The 17,699-nt window shown below is 41.5% G+C and overlaps 1 non-coding gene across 1 annotated transcript; it reads right to left on the bottom strand.

Moving 5' to 3' along the window:
• Window positions 1-606: 606 nt before the first annotated feature.
• Window positions 607-714, bottom strand: LOC112739329 (small nucleolar RNA R71). The gene has a single exon (XR_003170263.1). It is a non-coding gene; the product is annotated as a small nucleolar RNA R71 (small nucleolar RNA).
• Window positions 715-17,699: the final 16,985 nt, after the last annotated feature.

Here is a 17,699-nt window from a genome sequence, read left to right as displayed (position 1 = left end):
TTATTTGTATTTTATTTTATCTTGCTACTATGGGCTACTTGTTTCTTTCGTTAGATGATGCGTTCACTTCCTGATCCATGCTTGCCAGTATTCGATCCTGACATTGAAAGAACTATTTCACGAATAAGGCAAGCTCGGCGTCGGTTAGTCCTCTCTGAGGGCGGATCTGAAACATCATTTGAGGAAGAAACCAGCCCCCGTTCTACTGATTCGGTTGATTTATGTGTAGGTGACATGGCAGCACCTAGGAGACTTACTATCCAAGAGGCTGGAGCCCCTGATTTTACAATGCAACTGTTTCAAGCGCAACACCCAGCGGTGGCTACAGACTTTGAAATAAAGACTGCACTGCTCAATTTGATGCCCAAGTTTCATGGCTTACCTACTCAAGAGCCTATCAAGCACCTGAGAGATTTTAAAGCAGCCTGTTCTACTGTCAGGCGTGATGGTGCAGATGAAACTTCAATTTTGTTGAAAGCTTTCCCATTTTTTCTTGAGGGAAAGGCAAGAGAGTGGTACAACACTCAACCCGCAGCAAATGTATCCAACTGGGATACACTTAGAAGAGAATTTTTGGAAAAGTTCTTTCCAGTGAAAGTTACTGATAAACTGAGGAAAGACATTTCCATGATTGTTCAGGACAAATCTGAGACTCTCTATGAATACTGAGAGCGCTTCAATAATCTTCTGGAAGCATGCCCCCACCATATGATTGACAAGATAGTGTTACTCGGTTACGTCACACAGGGCATGACGCCCCAAGATAAGACCACATTGGAAAGTGCTAGCAATGGGTCTATGAAAAAGTACAAGACCACTAATGAGGCATGGCAATTGATCAGCGACTTAGCTGAATCTACTCGAAATCACAGGCAGAAACAAGGCTATTCAAAAACCGTTGTAGAAGTATCCTCTAGCAGAGAGACTGCTGCTCTAACTCAGAGTATCTGTAAAATGACCAACTTGCTGAAGCAGATGCAATTGAATCAACAACAAGTTCAGTAAGCTCAACCTTTTCCACCACATCAATGCCAACAGTTAGTCCCACAGAGAGTTTGTGGAGTCTGTGCTGATTATAGCCATTATACTGATGAATGTCCGCAGCTCCAGCAGGAAGACAACACCGTGGCAGCCACTCATAACTTCTATGACCGCCCCAACCAAGGGTACAATCAGGGTGGCAATTACAGCCATGGATGGCAGGACAATTCTAACCAGAATTGGAGGGACAACAACAACAGAGGAGGCAGAGACAATCAGGGAAATTAGAGGTGGAATAATAACAACAACAGGCAGCAGAACCAGAACCAGCCTTATAGAGCACCTCACTTGAGGCAATCCTAAGGACCACAGAATACCCAACAGCAGACCTCTCAAATTACTTATCCTTCTTCATCTTCTAATGACGACTTACTACAATCTATTGATCGGAGACAATAGACCATGGAAAATAACCTTTATGCTACACTAAATGGTCTGAACTCTACTTTGCAAGCTCTTGTCTCACAGATTGGATCAATGAATAACTTTAATAACCAGCCTTTGAGCTCCAGTGGAATCCCCTCTCAACCATTACCCAATCCAAAGGGTGGCATTAATGCCATCACCCTAAGGTCCAGAACCACACTGCAGGAGAGGAATCAGGAGGAGCCAAGCCCACCAGAACATGCCTCAGCTGAAGAGGTAGTGGAAATAGAAGATGTTGAAGAGGAAGAGGACATACAGGACATGGCTGAAAAAGAAGAAGTTCAACCACAGAAGGAAGCACCAAAGGACGCAGACACTGCAGAAGACACCACTCCCATTCTATTTCCACAACTTGCAAGGAAGCCCAGGAAGCAGCTGGAACCTGATCCCAAAATGGTAGACATATTCAAAAAGGTTGAGGTAACTGTTCCTCTTTTTGATGTTATTCAACAGGTACTTAAATATGCAAAGTTTCTAAAAGATTTATGTATACATAAAGACAAAATTAATGAATTAGAAACTATTCGTTTAGGAAGTTCCATATCTGCTTTAATGGGAGGTTTACCTGAAAAGTGTAGTGACCCTGGTCCATGTATGGTTAATTGTACTATTGGTGGTGTAGTATTTTCTGACTGCATGTGTGATTTAGGAGCATGTGTGAGTATAATACCTTTGTCTATATATGATATTTTGAGGCTCCCTTCCTTAAAAAGGTCGGCAGCTCGTTTTGTGTTAGTAGATAAAAGCATTATTACAGTGGCTGGAGTTGCTGAAGATGTATTAGTGGGCATTAAGGGGCTCACATTTTCCATTGATTTTTATATCCTGGAGATGCCCCAAAATGACTCAGAGAAGCCATCATCAATCCTACTCGGAAGACCATTCCTGAAGACCTCGAAGTTCAAATTAGATGCTTTTTCAGGAACATACACTTTTGAAATAGATGGCCGAGTAGTAATCTTCAATCTGAATGGAGTTATGAAGCATCCTCCGGAGGATCATTCTATTCTCCAGTGTGACATCATAGATGAAACCGTGGCTGAAGTTCACCAGGAGGAATTTGAAGAGAAGTACATAGGACAAGGTCCAAGTGTGGGGACATTTTCGGAGGACAATGACAGTGCTTTACCATTGTTACCAGCTCCAGACAACCCAGAGCCTGACCATGATCAGAAGTTAGAATTAAAACCCCTTCCTCCACACCTCAAATATGCTTACCTTGAAGACGAGCAAAAGTTTCCAGTTATCATTGCAAGGGAACTCACTTCTCAACAGGAAGAGCAGTTACTTAGTGTGCTGAGGAGGCACAAGAAGGCAATTGGTTGGAGTTTGGCAGACATAGTAGGCATCAACCCTCAAGTTTGTGAGCATAGGATATTTTTAGAAGAGGGAGCAAGACCTGTCCATCAACCCCAGAGAAGACTGAACCCCACTATCTTAGAGGTTGTCAAGAAGGAGGTGACCAGACTACTGGAGGCAGATATCATCTACCCCATTTCAGACAGTGAATGGGTAAGCCCAGTACAAGTGGTGCCCAAGAAGTCTGGAGTCACTACAGTGAAGAATGAGCATGGAGATCTCATGGCAGCCAGAGTTCAGAACGCCTGGAGGGTCTACATTGACTATAGACGCCTCAACCAGGCCACTCGTAAGGATCACTATCCTCTTCCATTCATTGATCAAGTGCTGGATCGCCTGTCAGGTAAATCACATTATTGTTTTTTAGATAATTACACGGGTTATTTCCAGATTCATATAGGTCCTGAGGATCAGAAAAAGACCACTTTCACATGTCTTTTTGGGACTTATGCTTACAAGAGAATGCCCTTTGGCTTGTGCAATGCACTAGCTACCTTCCAAATGTGCATGATGAGTCTTTTCTCTGATCTTATTGAGGACTGTATGGAAGTTTTTATGGATGATTTTAGTGTATATGGCGATTCCTTTAGCCTTTGCTTAGATGGATTATCTAGAGTATTAGATAGATGTGTCAGTACAAACCTTGTATTAAATTTTGGAAAATGTCACTTTATGGTAAAACAAGGTATTGTACTAGGACATGTTGTGTCTAATACAGGCATTTCTATAGATCCAGCAAAGGTGGATGTTATTTATAGTTTACCTTACCCATCCTCTATGAGGGAAGTCTGTTCGTTCCTTGGCCATGCAGGTTTTTACAGGAGATTCATTAAGGACTTCAGTAAGGTAGCACTTCCCTTATCTAGACTACTGCAAAAGGATATTGAGTTCGAGTTCAGTGAGGATTGCAAACAAGCGTTTGATAAGCTGAAGACCGCCCTGACTCAAGCTCCAATTGTCAGAGGACCAGACTGGAGCCAGCCATTTGAAATAATGTGCGACGCCTCCAACCATGCAGTAGGAGCAGCACTGGCTCAGCGTGAAGGTAAGGACCCCTTTGTTATTACTTATGCGTCTAAAACTTTAGATGCCGCTCAGTCCAATTACACTACTACTGAGAAAGAGCTTCTTTTTATTGTTTTTGCTCTGGATAAATTCTGAGCCTATTTACTTGGTACGAAGGTAGTAGTGTACTCAGACCACGCAGCTCTAAAGTATCTATTAGCTAAAAAGGAGTCCAAACCAAGGCTTATATGTTGGATACTGCTATTACAAGAATTTGATTTGGAAATTAAGGATATGAGTGGTAACCAGAATTTAGTGGCAGACCACTTGAGTCACCTTGGGCACATTATAGATGACCCCACTCCTATAGCTGATAATTTCCCATTTGATAACCTGCAAGCAGTATCTGAGGTAGTCCCTTGGTATGCACCTGTAGCTAATTATCTAGTTAGCCGCACAATTCCTCCAAACTTTTCGAAGCATCAAAGATACAAGCTAAAAAGCGAGTCTAAATATTATATATGGGATGACCAATATTTATGGAGATGTGGCGCTGACCAGGTAATTAGACGATGTGTTCCTCAATCAGAATTCCAGTCCATCTTAGAGGCCTGTCACTCATCTGAGAGTGGAGGACATTTTGGCCGGCAAAGAACAGCTAGAAAAATCTTAGACGGTGGATTCTAGTGGCCTACTCTTTTTAGGGACGCTGATGAATTTTGTAGGTCTTGTTTCCCATGCCAAAAATTTGGTAATATATCCAAGAAGGATGAGATGCCTCAACAAATTTTGCTTTTATGTGAAATTTTTGATGTTTGGGGCATTGACTTCATGGGTCTATTTCCAAATTCTAATGGTTATTTTTATATATTGTTAGCTGTGGATTACATTTCCAAATGGGTGGAAGCAATTCCTACCTGCACTGATGATGCTAACACTGTTGTTTCCTTTGTGAGAAATCACATTATTTGTCGCTTTGGATCACCACGAGCGATCGTGAGCGATCAAGGCACCCATTTTTGTAACAGGAGACTAATAGGATTAATGAAGAAGCATGGGATAATTCAAAAGGTTGCAACAGCCTACCATCCTCAGACTAATGGGCAAGCCGAGGTGTCAAACAGAGAGATGAAGCGTATCTTACAGAAGATAGTCAAACCTCATAGAAGAGACTGGAGGATCAGGCTACAAGATGCACTCTGGGTATACAGAACAGCATACAAAACACCTATTGGGATGAGTCTTTTCCGCTTAGTTTATGGAAAAGCTTATCATCTCCCTGTTGAAATAGAGCACAAAGCCTTTTGGGCAATAAAAGAGTGCAACATGGGAATTGAGAAAGCTGGAGCTGAAAGGAAGTTGCAACTGCAAGAATCGGAAAGCCTTCGCCTAGAAGCTTATGAGAACTCAAGACTATACAAGGAGAAGATGAAGGATATACATGATCAGCACATCAAGAGAAAAGAGTTCCAACCTGGGGATTTAGTCCTCCTTTACAAATCTCGACTGAGGCTCATGCCAGGTAAGTTGAGATCAAGATGGGAAGGTCCATACAGAGTAGAGAAGGCCGAACCGTACGGAGTTTTTCACCTAAGTCATCCTTCAAGCTCTGAACTTATCAAAGTTAATGGACAACGTTTAAAGCTGTACCATGGAGAGAGGATGAAGAAAAACAAGGAGCTCGAGATCTTCCTCTTGGAAGATCCCTACAGAGCCGAAGACTGAGCAAGTGGAGCGTCCAACTTACGGACGTTAAAGCAAAGTGCTAGGTGGGAGACAACCCACCATGGTATGATCGTTCTTTTCTTTATTCTTAGTTTTCCTATTCAATAACTCTTCTCTTTATTAGTACATTTCGTGCATCTGCATTTACATACTTTTATTTAAAAAAAAAAATTCACGCGACGTGACCGCATCATTGACGCGTCCGCGCCACAAGTGATTGGAGGGAATAATAAAACGAATAGAGAGTCATGCGAGAGCGTGGCTAGAGGCGTGCCCGTGGCACAAATTGCCCCACGCAACCGCGTCACTGACGCGTCCGCGTCGGGTGGGAACATTGGCCTCCCATGCGACCGCGTCACTCACGCGGCCGCGTGCCCTGGAATTTGACGTGAAAAGGGTGCACGACAGAAAGTTGTGCTAGAGTGGTGCTGGATTGGTGCTGAGCGCACAATTCTTCCCACGCGGACGCATGGCTCACGCGTCCGCGTCATATCCTTCTAATGGCCACTCACGCGATCGCATGCCCCACGCGATCGCGTCACCCAACATTTGGCGCAATAAGAGTTTGAACAGAGAGTTGTGCAAGTGCGAGGTTGCCTTCGCGCCAGTAGCATAAAACGGGTCACGCGACCGTGTCAATTAGTATAAGTGAAAGTCGCACGACCGCGTGTCCCACGGGACCGCGTCGCTTGCGCCGCACAGCTTCCCTTATTTGCCAATTATCTTATCTTTCTTTTCCCTAAATCCTATTTTCTTTTTTCCTCCTTATTTCTTCCTTCTTCCTTCTTCCTTCTTTTTCACTTTCTACTCTCTCTCTCTCACTCTCACCTCCAATAACGAGGTTTTCTTTTTTTCTTCCTGACGTCGGCTTTTCTACCAGTAAAGAAATTCATAGAAACGGTTGCGTTGTAGATATAGTTTCTAAACCGGCAAAAATCCCTTCGTACAAACGTGTTGGGTGTCACAAGTAACAAACCCCTTTAAAAATTGTTAACCGAGTATTCGAACCTCGGGTCGTCTTCTCAAGGAACTGCGAGGAAGTATGTTCTTATTATTGGTTATAAGGGTTGTAATCGGGGTTTAGAAGGTGAGAAGCAAGCAATTTAAATGACGAGTGAATTAAATGGCAATTAAAGATAAATAATAACTGTAAAGCAACTTTTAGCAAGGTAGAGAAATTAGAGGTCCAACATAGTTATCTCTCTCAACAATAATAAAAGTTGAATCTAAACTCCACTTGGTCAACCTTTACCAGAGCAAGGGAAAGTCAAGGGACTAATTAAGTTGACCTTTGAATCCTAATTATTTCCTAAGAGAAGGTTGGGATTATTTAAGTTCAGCTCAATTAGCAAGATAACGATTATCAATTATGTTGGGTTTAATAACTGTTGAGTTACTAAAGTCTTAACCAGAACAAAAAGGAAAGAAAAAGTAAAATTGCTGGAAGAATAATAAAAATATCCTTAAATGGAAAGCAATGATAACTTAAGTCAAAGAGAACAATCATGAACTGAAAATACCTCAAATATCATTAATTCGATTAGAAATCTGTAACATGGAATAATTCTTAGATCAAATAATAATAATCAATTCAAATGTTGGAATAAATAAAGAGAAGTAAAAACTAAAAGAACATTAAACCTGGATCCAGAGTTACTCTTAAAACAAGAAGAAATCCTAAATCCTAAAAGCGAGAGGGGGGAGATCTCCCTCTCAACTAAATCTAATTCATTGAAAGGTGAAAATATGCGAGCCCCCTCTGAATGGATGCATTCCCTCACTTCATAACCTCTGGTCTATGCCTTCTGGACTTGGATTTGGGCCAAAAAGGGCCTCAGAACTCGTTATGAGCGTTTTCTGCAATTTCTGGTGTGTGGCCTCTGTCACGCGTCCACGTGGGTCAGGCGGTCGCGTCAATTGGAGCTTTTCCTTGCCACGCGGTCACGTCAGTCATGCGACCGCGTCATGTGCGTTCTGCTTAAGGCGCGCGGTCGCGTCAGTCATGCGGCCGCGTCGCTGCTGATACGTGCTTGGCACGCGATCACGTCATCCATGCGATCGCGTGGATACCAATTCCTTTAAAGCTCCGTTTTGCTTTCTCCTTCCATTTTAGTATGTTTCCTTTTTCATCCTTTAAGCCATTCTGCCTTAGAAAATCTGAAACTATTCAACACACTAATCACGACATCGAATGAAAATAAAGGTAATTAAAATAATTAATTTTTAAAGCTTAGAAAACATGTTTTTCATTATATGACATAATAAGGAAGGAAAAGTAAAACCATGCAATTAATGTGAATAAGTAGGTGAAGAGTTGAATAAATCACTTTAATTAAGCACAAAAGAACTCATGAAATATGGGTTTATCAACCTCCCCACACTTAAACACTAGCATGTCCTCTTGCTAAATCCAAGGTAAATAATTAAGGTTAAAGTGATGGAATGTTATGAAATGCAACCTATGCTAAATGCATCTACCTAATGAGTCATGCAATTCTAATTCATCCACTCATATATAAATCTTACATGTAGCTAAGTTAATTCACATTCTCAAGGAGTTGTGTGTATATATATAGCCAACCCTTAAATAATAAAGTACTTTAGCAATTGAGATGGGAAAGGAAACATTGTACCAATTTGCAAAACAGTTAGTAAATTTTGAGCACAGATATATGTTGATGAGTTATTGAACCCTCACTGGATTTTGTGTTTACTCTCTAGTCACTCAGTGTTTATTGGGTTTATTCACTCTATTTTTCTTTTTATTCTTAATTTCTACAGCTTTGTTTTTCATCTAACCAATCAACAATTATAGAATATAGTCATACCAAAAAGTCATGAGGTCTTAATTAAGGTTGTAATGGGGCCAAGGTAAAGGTAAGGATTTATGTATATGGTTAAGTGAGCTAATAAGTGAATCCTTAATTAGACTAAGATCTCACCTAACATACATATTTAACAAGATAAAACTTCTTCACCTATTTTCCCATAATTTCCCACTTATTGTTACATGCTCATGTTTTACTTTTTATTTTTATTTCATGTGCATTGTTTTCATTGGGGAATTTCTTTTTTCTTTTTTTTTGTATCCCCTTTTATTTGGATGCTGAAAATTAAAATTTTTTTTAATGCACATGATAATTGAATCATTTAGATTTTCTCATGAGCATGCTTCCCAAATTTTATTTTATTCCCTTTTACTTTTCTACCTTTTTGTTTCTATTACCCATGTTCCCAAAAGGCTTCCCACATTTTACTCTATTTATAATTTGTCTATCTTAAGCTAACCAAGGATTCACTTGGGATTTTATTTTGTTTTTCTGCTTAAGGCTAGTAATTTGGCTAAATAGAATAAAGGGGTTTTAAAAGGCTCAAGGGGGCTAACAAGGGTGATGTAAAAGGTAGGCTAATTTGGGGTAAGTGAGCAAAAATCAAATGATGGCCTCAATCATTCTCTTGGTATGTATCTTATTCTATATTCTATAATTGGACATATAAATTAAAGCAAAGCAAAGAACATCATAATAAAAAGAAATGGGACACACAGAAATAAAATTATGGTTTGAATGTAACCATACAATTTAAGTTCAAGACTCACAGGCTGTGTGTTCTCTAACTCAAGCATCATATATCATTCATATATTGTATGCAGGTTTAGTTAAAAATTCCCATTATTCTCTTGAAAAAATTATTTAGGGTAGCTTTTAAAGTTTTAATGTTCCTCCTTGATGAAATGTTGTCAACTAACATGTAATGCTATATATATAAGGTGTGGGTTATTTTGATTCTGTTAAAGTTCCTAGTTTACTTCCTTTTTATATTTTTCTATTTAAACTATACTATCTTATGCTAAAAAGGGTAAACTATACTAATTAATCCACTAATAAATCAGAATTGCAAACTAAACTAAATAACTAAAATGAACTAAATAACTAAGATATGAACTAAAGATGCAAAATGCAGAAAATAGTTTAAAATACACAAGTAGCAATGTATAAGTACTCAGAAAATAACAATAAAAGAAAAATACAGAAAAATGTCCAAAATAAAAGAAAAAGTATGTAGTGGTTCACCAAAATAAACACCAGAGATGGCGACCTCCCCACACTTAAAATGAAACATCGTCCTTGATGCTCAATCAAGCCTGGTGTGAAGGAGTGTCATCGCTGGTAAGGATGGCAGCTGGGGTCTCTATGGTGGTGGTGGGCTGGGGGTCTGGCTGCTGTGGAGGTGGGACGGACTGGAGCGGGATCTCTGGATCTGCAGCCTCTATCTGGGGCATAACCTCCTGATGCGGGGCAGCCTGCTCTGTGGCTGCCTGCTGATGTGTCTCTGCCTGGGAATGAGGCTCCTCCTCGTGCTCATCCTCTAATGGCTCTGAAGGGGTGTCGGGCTCTGAGGGGATGTCGGCGCCCTGTCTGATCATTAGCTTCAGATGGGAATAGCGTCGCCTGCTGCGGCGCTCTAATCTCTCATACCGGTGCCTGTTACAGCGCTCCATCTGATCAAGCTGGCAGAATAGATGGTGCACGAGGCGATAGACTGGCTCAGAGGCGGGTGAAGGTGTAGTGGTGGCAGCAGGGGCAGCTGGGGCAGCTGTGGATGAAGAGGGTCCAACAGACGGAGGGGCGGTCTCATCAGTAGCAGTGACAGGTGGTGGTCTGTAGCCCAAAGCAAGGAAGTTCCTGCTGTGCGGGATGATCTTCCTCCAGTCCGCTGCGGGTGGTCTCTCATCGGCATCCTCCCAAGGCACATCAGCTTGACGGCCTAGCCGTGTAACCAGGTAAGGAAAGGGGATGGTGCCTCGGACGTGGGCCCTGGCCATATAATGCTGGATAAAACGAGGCAGATAAATATCCTTACCCTCCAGCACACACCAAAGGAGGGTGATCATGGTAGCCGGGATCTCCGTCTCGTGAGTACTCGGCATCACAAAGTTACTCAAGATCTGATGTCAAAGCCGAGCCTCATCACTTAAGTACACTCTCTTGATCCCTCTAGGCATAGTGGTGTTCTGACCCATCTCCCAAGGAACAGCAGGGTCGAGAGCTATCCTTTCCTTCACAGCATTCCAGTCAAACTGCATCTGGCCCATGTCCTCCTTAGCATGTGCAAAACCATCTGGCTGATCGGACTTGGCGGGGAGCTGGAGAATGCTCTCTATGGCCTCCTAAGTGACCAGAATTAGCTTTCCTCTCAGGTTCACTGCATCTAGGGTAGTAAGGTAGTAGTTGCAATAGAATTCCCGGACCCAAGATGCATTGACCTCTGTCAGTGGTCTCTCCAGAAAGTACCAGCCCCTTTGCTTGATTTGCTCAGTAGTGTATTGCTAGAGGGCCTCTGGAATCTTCAAGGTACGTTCCAGGTATAGATTTCTGGAGTTTGCAAAAGCCGAGTACTTCAGTTCACAGTACTGGTTTGCAAATTTTATAGGATCATTTGCAGGAAGCAGTTGGTTAGCTTTCTCCTGCTGTGTGAAATTCTTTTCCCGCCATGATGTATCGTGCATTAGAGAAATGATGGACTGGGAGGAATCTCCTCTCTTGCGCTTGCCTTTACCTTTCTTCTGTGAAGCAGACATCCTGGTAAGCGAAAGGGGTGGAACAGGGAGGAAGGTGGCTGCGGCGGCGTCCGGCGCGGTGGTGGTGAACGGCGACGCGGTGGTGGCGGCGGAGGGGGCAGTGGCGGCGAGGATTTGGGTTGGTGATAGAGGAAGGGAGGGGGTTAGGGCGGCGGTGTACAGGGTGGCGACGGCGTTGGGGTGGTGGTGTGGCGGCTGGCCGGCGATGGCTGGGAAGAAGAAGAAGAGAGAAGGAGAAGAGGGTTGGGGGTGAAAGGGGAGGGCTGCGCGACTGATATGGTTCACGGGCTGGGGGGGTTATATTTTCGAATCCACGCGGCCGCGTGGGGCACGTGGTCGCGTGGTTGGGACGAGAATGGGAGTGACGCGATCGCGTGGAGTGCGCGATCGCATGAGAGGGGGGAAGAAGGTTGACGCGATCGCATGGGTCGCGCGATCGCGTCGCTGGAATTCGTGCTAAACGCACGACTCCAGCGCCGTTTCAGCGCAATTCTCTGTCTCCTTTTGGGGTGATGTGCAATCCATGCGACGCGATCGCGTCGCTCACGCGGTCGCGTGGGATTGATATTGTACATGTGACGCGATCGCATGGGGCATGCGATTGCGTGGGCCAATTTGTGCGAAACGCACAAGGGCCGCACGGTTCCATCCCAATTTTCTGTTCGTTGGATCCTTACGCCGATATATATATCACGCGGCCGCATGGGTAACGTGGTTGCATGGGTGGTGTCTTTCGCGATATGACGCGATCGCATGGAGCATGCGGTCGCGTCGTGCAACCACTTTTGTTTTTTTTTTTTTTGTGTGCATGAAAAGTGCAGGATGCAATGACTATCATGGATGCTTATGCATGATTCCAGGTTTAATAAATAAAAATGAAAAAGGAAAAGTGAAAGCAATTATCAAGAAATAAATTGAAAAAGAAGCGACCATACCATGGTGGGTTGTCTCCCACCTAGCACTTTTTGTTAAAGTCCTTAAGTTGGACATTGGATGAGTATCCTGTTATGGTGGCTTGCGTTTAAATTCGTCCAAAAATCTCCACCAGTGCTTGGAATGCCAATAGCCTCCGGGGTCCTAAACTAGGCATGTAAAGCTTCTGCGCAGCTTTAAACAGATATTCAGCCTCCCGGGATGACGAATGTTAGAACATAATCCATGATCCCAAGCTGTGTTTTTGGATCCGCCTCCGTTTTGATTTGTAAGTTTCCATTCGGCCGGGTTAAAAAGTATAATCTCACTGTGGCGACCAAACGTTCTCTGTGATCCATGCAATTGAGCACGATACCAATCCGTGTACTTCGAGGTGAAGCGTGGAACCTTATTGAACCTGGTGCACCAGCTCTGAATACGAGCCATTTCCCTCTTACTCTTAAAGCCGCAGAGAGCTCTAAGCTGACCATCTGTTTCAAGCAAACCATATTCAAGTGAATAAGTAAAATTATAAGTTAAGGATCGTACCCACTTGAAGCTTGTATTGGATGGTAATGGCCTTGGGATAGGTGTTTTTGGTGGTTCTGTAAGTTCCGTTTCCTTGTGTTCTTCTGTGAATTCTTCCACTACCTTGCAAAGATCTTCAATTGTATCTGTATCATGGTCAAAGTCTTCCATGTCTTCCTCATCACTCGAGTCATAGATTGGAGGTTGAGAGAAATCTACCTCCACATCATCTTCATATTCACTTGGGGAAGATTCTTCGATCTCAGAGAATTCACTTGCGGACGCAAGCTCATCACTAGGAGAACTAGACTTGTGACTATCATCATCAAGGAAATTTGCTTCTTGGATTATTCCGTCTGACTCTTCATAAACGACTCGCCTTGGAGATTGTACGGTATCCTCCTTAGCATCAACTGTGGCATCTCGGACGGAGTTTTCCTCAATTCTGGATTCCCAAGGAAGTTCAGCATCGCCTAGATCTTCAACCAATTCAACCAACTCTTCTTCTTGAACAATGACAGCTTCTTCCACTTGTTCTAGTATGAATTCATTCTCTGTCTTGCCCGCTGGAGTCTCTAGTATTTCTTTCATGCTACGCTCTTCATCAGGCTGTCCACATGGAGTTGTGGTTGATCCTTGTATATTTAAGCGCCTAGTAGCCCATTGAATTAGTGCTTGCTCCAGCTGTTGAACGGTTGTTTGAAATTTAATCATTGTTTCTTTTAGGCGATCCTTTGCTTTGCGGTTTTCCAGACTTGGACATGATACAAAGGAAAGTGGTGACGGTCGGGAACGATTGGATTGGTATTGGGTAGGGAAGGATCATATGATGGCGAATGGTGAAGAGAAGCTTGTGAGTGTGGTGGTTCGAGGTTATGTTGAAAGGATGGTTCATATGCACGGGGTGGGGCTTGTTGGTAGTTACAAGGTACCATGTCTTTCAGTTGGGTATGCACGGTAGAATGGTCTCTGCCCAGGATATCTCGAAGGGTGTTGCTGCCAAAAGGGTTGATTAGATCCTCTTGGTTCCATCCATCCTTGATTGGTCTGACCTTGATGCACATTCCTACTGTTACTTCTATTTCCTTTAACAATATTAGAACCAAACTCAAAGCGAGAGGGGTGAGAGTTCATAGTAGCAAATAAAGATAAAAAGGGAAAACAACAATAATTAAACAAGCAAAAGAAAAATATTTACAATAACCAATAATAAGGCACACGTTAGCAGTTCCCCGGCAACGGCGCCATTTTGACGTCGGCTTTTCTACCAGTAAAGAAATTCATAGAAACGGTTACGTTGTAGATATAGTTTCTAAACCGGCAAAAATCCCTTCGTACAAACGTGTTGGGTGTCACAAGTAACAAACCCCTTTAAAAATTGTTAACCGAGTATTCGAACCTCGGGTCGTCTTCTCAAGGAACTGCGAGGAAGTATGTTCTTATTATTGGTTATAAGGGTTGTAATCGGGGTTTAGAAGGTGAGAAGCAAGCAATTTAAATGACGAGTGAATTAAATGGCAATTAAAGATAAATAATAACTGTAAAGAAACTTTTAGCAAGGTAGAGAAATTAGAGGTCCAACATAGTTATCTCTCTCAACAATAATGAAAGTTGAATCTAAACTCCACTTGGTCAACCTTTACCAGAGCAAGGGAAAGTCAAGGGACTAATTAAGTTGACCTTTGAATCCTAATTATTTCCTAAGAGAAGGTTGGGAATATTTAAGTTCAGCTCAATTAGCAAGATAACGATTATCAATTATGTTGGGTTTAATAACTATTGAGTTACTAAAGTCTTAACCAGAACAAAAAGGAAAGAAAAAGTAAAATTGCTGGAATAAAAATAAAAATATCCTTAGATGGAAAGCAATGATAACTTAAGTCAAAGAGAACAATCATGAACTGAAAATACCTCAAATATCATTAATTCGATTAGAAATCTGTAACATCGATTAATTCTTAGATCAAATAATAATAATCAATTCAAATGTTGGAATAAATAAAGAGAAGTAAAAACTAAAAGAACATTAAACCTGGATCCAGAGTTACTCTTAAAACAAGAAGTATTCCTAAATCCTAAAAGCGAGAGGGAGGAGATCTCCCTCTCAACTAAATCTAATTCATTGAAAGGTGAAAATATGCGAGCCCCCTCTGAATGGATGCATTCCCTCACTTCATAACCTCTGGTCTATGCCTTCTGGACTTGGATTTGGGCCAAAAAGGGCCTCAGAACTCGTTATGAGCGTTTTCTGCAATTTCTGGTACGCGTCCACGTGGGTCACGCGGTCGCGTCAATTGGAGCTTTTCCTTGCCACGCGGTCGCGTCAGTCATGCGACCGCGTCATGTGCGTTCTACTTAAGGCGCGCGGTCGCGTCAGTCATGCGGCCGCGTCGCTGCTGATTCATGCTTGGCACGCGATCGCGTCATCCATGCGATCGCGTGGATACCAGTTCCTTTAAAGCTCCGTTTTGCTTTCTCCTTCCATTTTAGTTTGTTTCCTTTTTCATCCTTTAAGCCATTCTGCCTTAGAAAATCTGAAACTACTCAACACACTAATCACGGCATCGAATGGAAATAAAGGTAATTAAAATAATTAATTTTTAAAGATTAGAAAACATGTTTTTCATTATATGACATAATAAGGAAGGAAAAGTAAAACCATGCAATTAAAGTGAATAAGTAGGTGAAGAGTTGAATAAATCACTTTAATTAAGCACAAAAGAACTCATGAAATATGGGTTTATCACTTCCCCCCTACTTTTCTATTATTCTCCTTATTTTTATATGTTATCTTCTTTTCTTTTCTTTTTACTTTCATTATCCATATTTTCTTTTTCTTTCTTTTTCCTTTTTACTTGGTGTTGGAAATTTATTTGAGTCATTATTTCTCATTATATGCTTGTGGATTGTTGTAAAATTGTTTGGCAATTATATATTACTTTTTTTTAAAGGGTTGCTTGCATGTTCACTTTAATACTTTCTATACCTTATTTACCATGCATGCTATGTGTTTGTGAAAAAGCCCATATGGCATCATGCATTTTTCTACATTATTCTATTCTACTATTCAATGCTTGCTTTTCACAAATTCCCTTACTAATGTATTAATTGAATTTAATTGTCAATACAAACGTGATGGCTAGTTTGTTACGAGTGATAACACATTCAACTAATTAAATGCTTGATCTATACTACTCATGCCTTTGCCTGCATGCCAATAAACCCCTTGCATTTAATGATCCTTCAATGCACTTGCTATATTTCCATTGATGAACTTTTCACATGTAGTCATGACCATGTGTTAACAACATCCTCTTTACCGTGCATTGTTTATCACTTATACAACCCTCTTTCCTTGCTCTATCTCTTTGAATTTACGTTACTTTCTTTTTTCCCTTTTCAGGATGGCCACCAAGAAAGGAAAAGAGAAATCTACTCCCAAACCACCAGCAAGAAGAAGAACAAAGAGAGCATTAGTGGCAGAGCCCTCTTTAACTGCGGTTAAACCCTCAACAAAAAGAACTAAGAGGATAATAAAGGTTGATGATAAAGAAAGGGCCTTCCCAGCAAAGGACACTGCGCGATTTCCCAATCGCTACTGTGAGCAGATGTTCCCCATCCTGGCAGAAAGGAGTTACAACAACGAATACCTTCTTCTCCTCCCAAACCATATTGCTACCTTTGTGATGCACATAAACTTGTTATGCTACGATTTAGGAAATTGCACGATCGGCAAAATTCCTTCCGGCAAGTGCACCGGTTATCGTCAAGTAAAAACTCACAATAGAGTGAGGTCGAATCCCACAAGGATTGGTTGAGTGAGCAATTCGGATTAGAAGTTTGTTCTAGTTGAGCGGAATCAAGATTTAGATGAGAATTGCGGAATGTAAAATTGGCGGGAAACGTAAATGACAAGAAATTTAAATGGCGGAATCTTAAATTGCATGAATTAAAGAGCAGAAGCTAGATTGCTGAAATTAAAAGGGAATGGGGGTGATTGCATGAATGTAATTGCAGAATGTAAAGAGAAAGTGGAAATCAGAAATGGGGAATTCATTGGGTTATAGGAGATATTGAGATCTCCGAATCAAAACATGTTTATCTCTTCCTCAAGCAATGCGTTCATTGAATTTTGCTTGGCAATCTTATATGATTGGATCCCAATCCCTTGGCTCACCAATTCTCTCTAAAAACGAACAAATTCCCAATCCCTTGGTTTAAATGTTCATAAGAAGAGATGATGCTCGATCACTGATTATACCACACAGTTTCATGAACCACAATTTGGTAGGATTACATGTCACAATATCCATCCAAACCCCAATCCAATTCACTGTGAGAAAGCTTCTCTAGCATGAATCCTCCATTCCTTTCCCAAGGTTCCGAAGGATTCCAATTATGGGTAGTTTCTTTCCCAAGACAACTACCCAATGGAATTAGATCGAGAAGCTTTCTAACAAAATTCAAGAGAAAAGATTGAAGAAGAAGATAAACTATTATTGATTCATTGAATTACAATAGAGCTCCCTAACCTAATGAAAGGGGGTTTAGTGAGTCATAGCTCTGAATTCAATTACAAAGATATGAAAACTAGCTCAAAATGAAAGTAAAAGTCCTTCCTAACTTAAATTCTATCCTATTTATACACTTTCTATATTGAGCTTCTGTTATGTTTCTTGGGCTTTGAGGCCTCTCCCTGCTTTCCTTTTGCCTTGGGTTTATGATCCATAATCTTGATGAGGCTGTTGATCCAAAATCTGTAACATTCATTGAGCCAACTTAGTGATAATCAAATAATGACACATGACTCAATAAATTGAAATTTCAGACTCATCAATCCTTCAGGCCCAATCCCATAAACCATGATATTCAATTGGGTTTCATACCAGAGTAAGTTTAAGTTAATGTTTGTGCTCAAATACTAACTTAAACCGCAATATTGTTGGCCCAGAAACCTTTTCCAAGAGTGGCGTTTAAGTTGTAGTTTAAGCTTAAACTGCAGCTTAAACGCCAGACACTTCCAGTGAAGCCTTTTGTAGAAGCATGTTAAGCTTCAGTTTAAGGTTAAACTGAAGCTTAAACGTGGAAATGGAAGAAGGCAGCCCTGGAGAGTCATGTAGTC

The sequence above is a fragment of the Arachis hypogaea genome, chromosome 13 (genome assembly GCF_003086295.3).
Source record: "Arachis hypogaea cultivar Tifrunner chromosome 13, arahy.Tifrunner.gnm2.J5K5, whole genome shotgun sequence".
Classification (NCBI taxonomy): Eukaryota; Viridiplantae; Streptophyta; class Magnoliopsida; order Fabales; family Fabaceae; genus Arachis; species Arachis hypogaea.
This window is presented reverse-complemented; position numbering and strand designations above follow the sequence as displayed.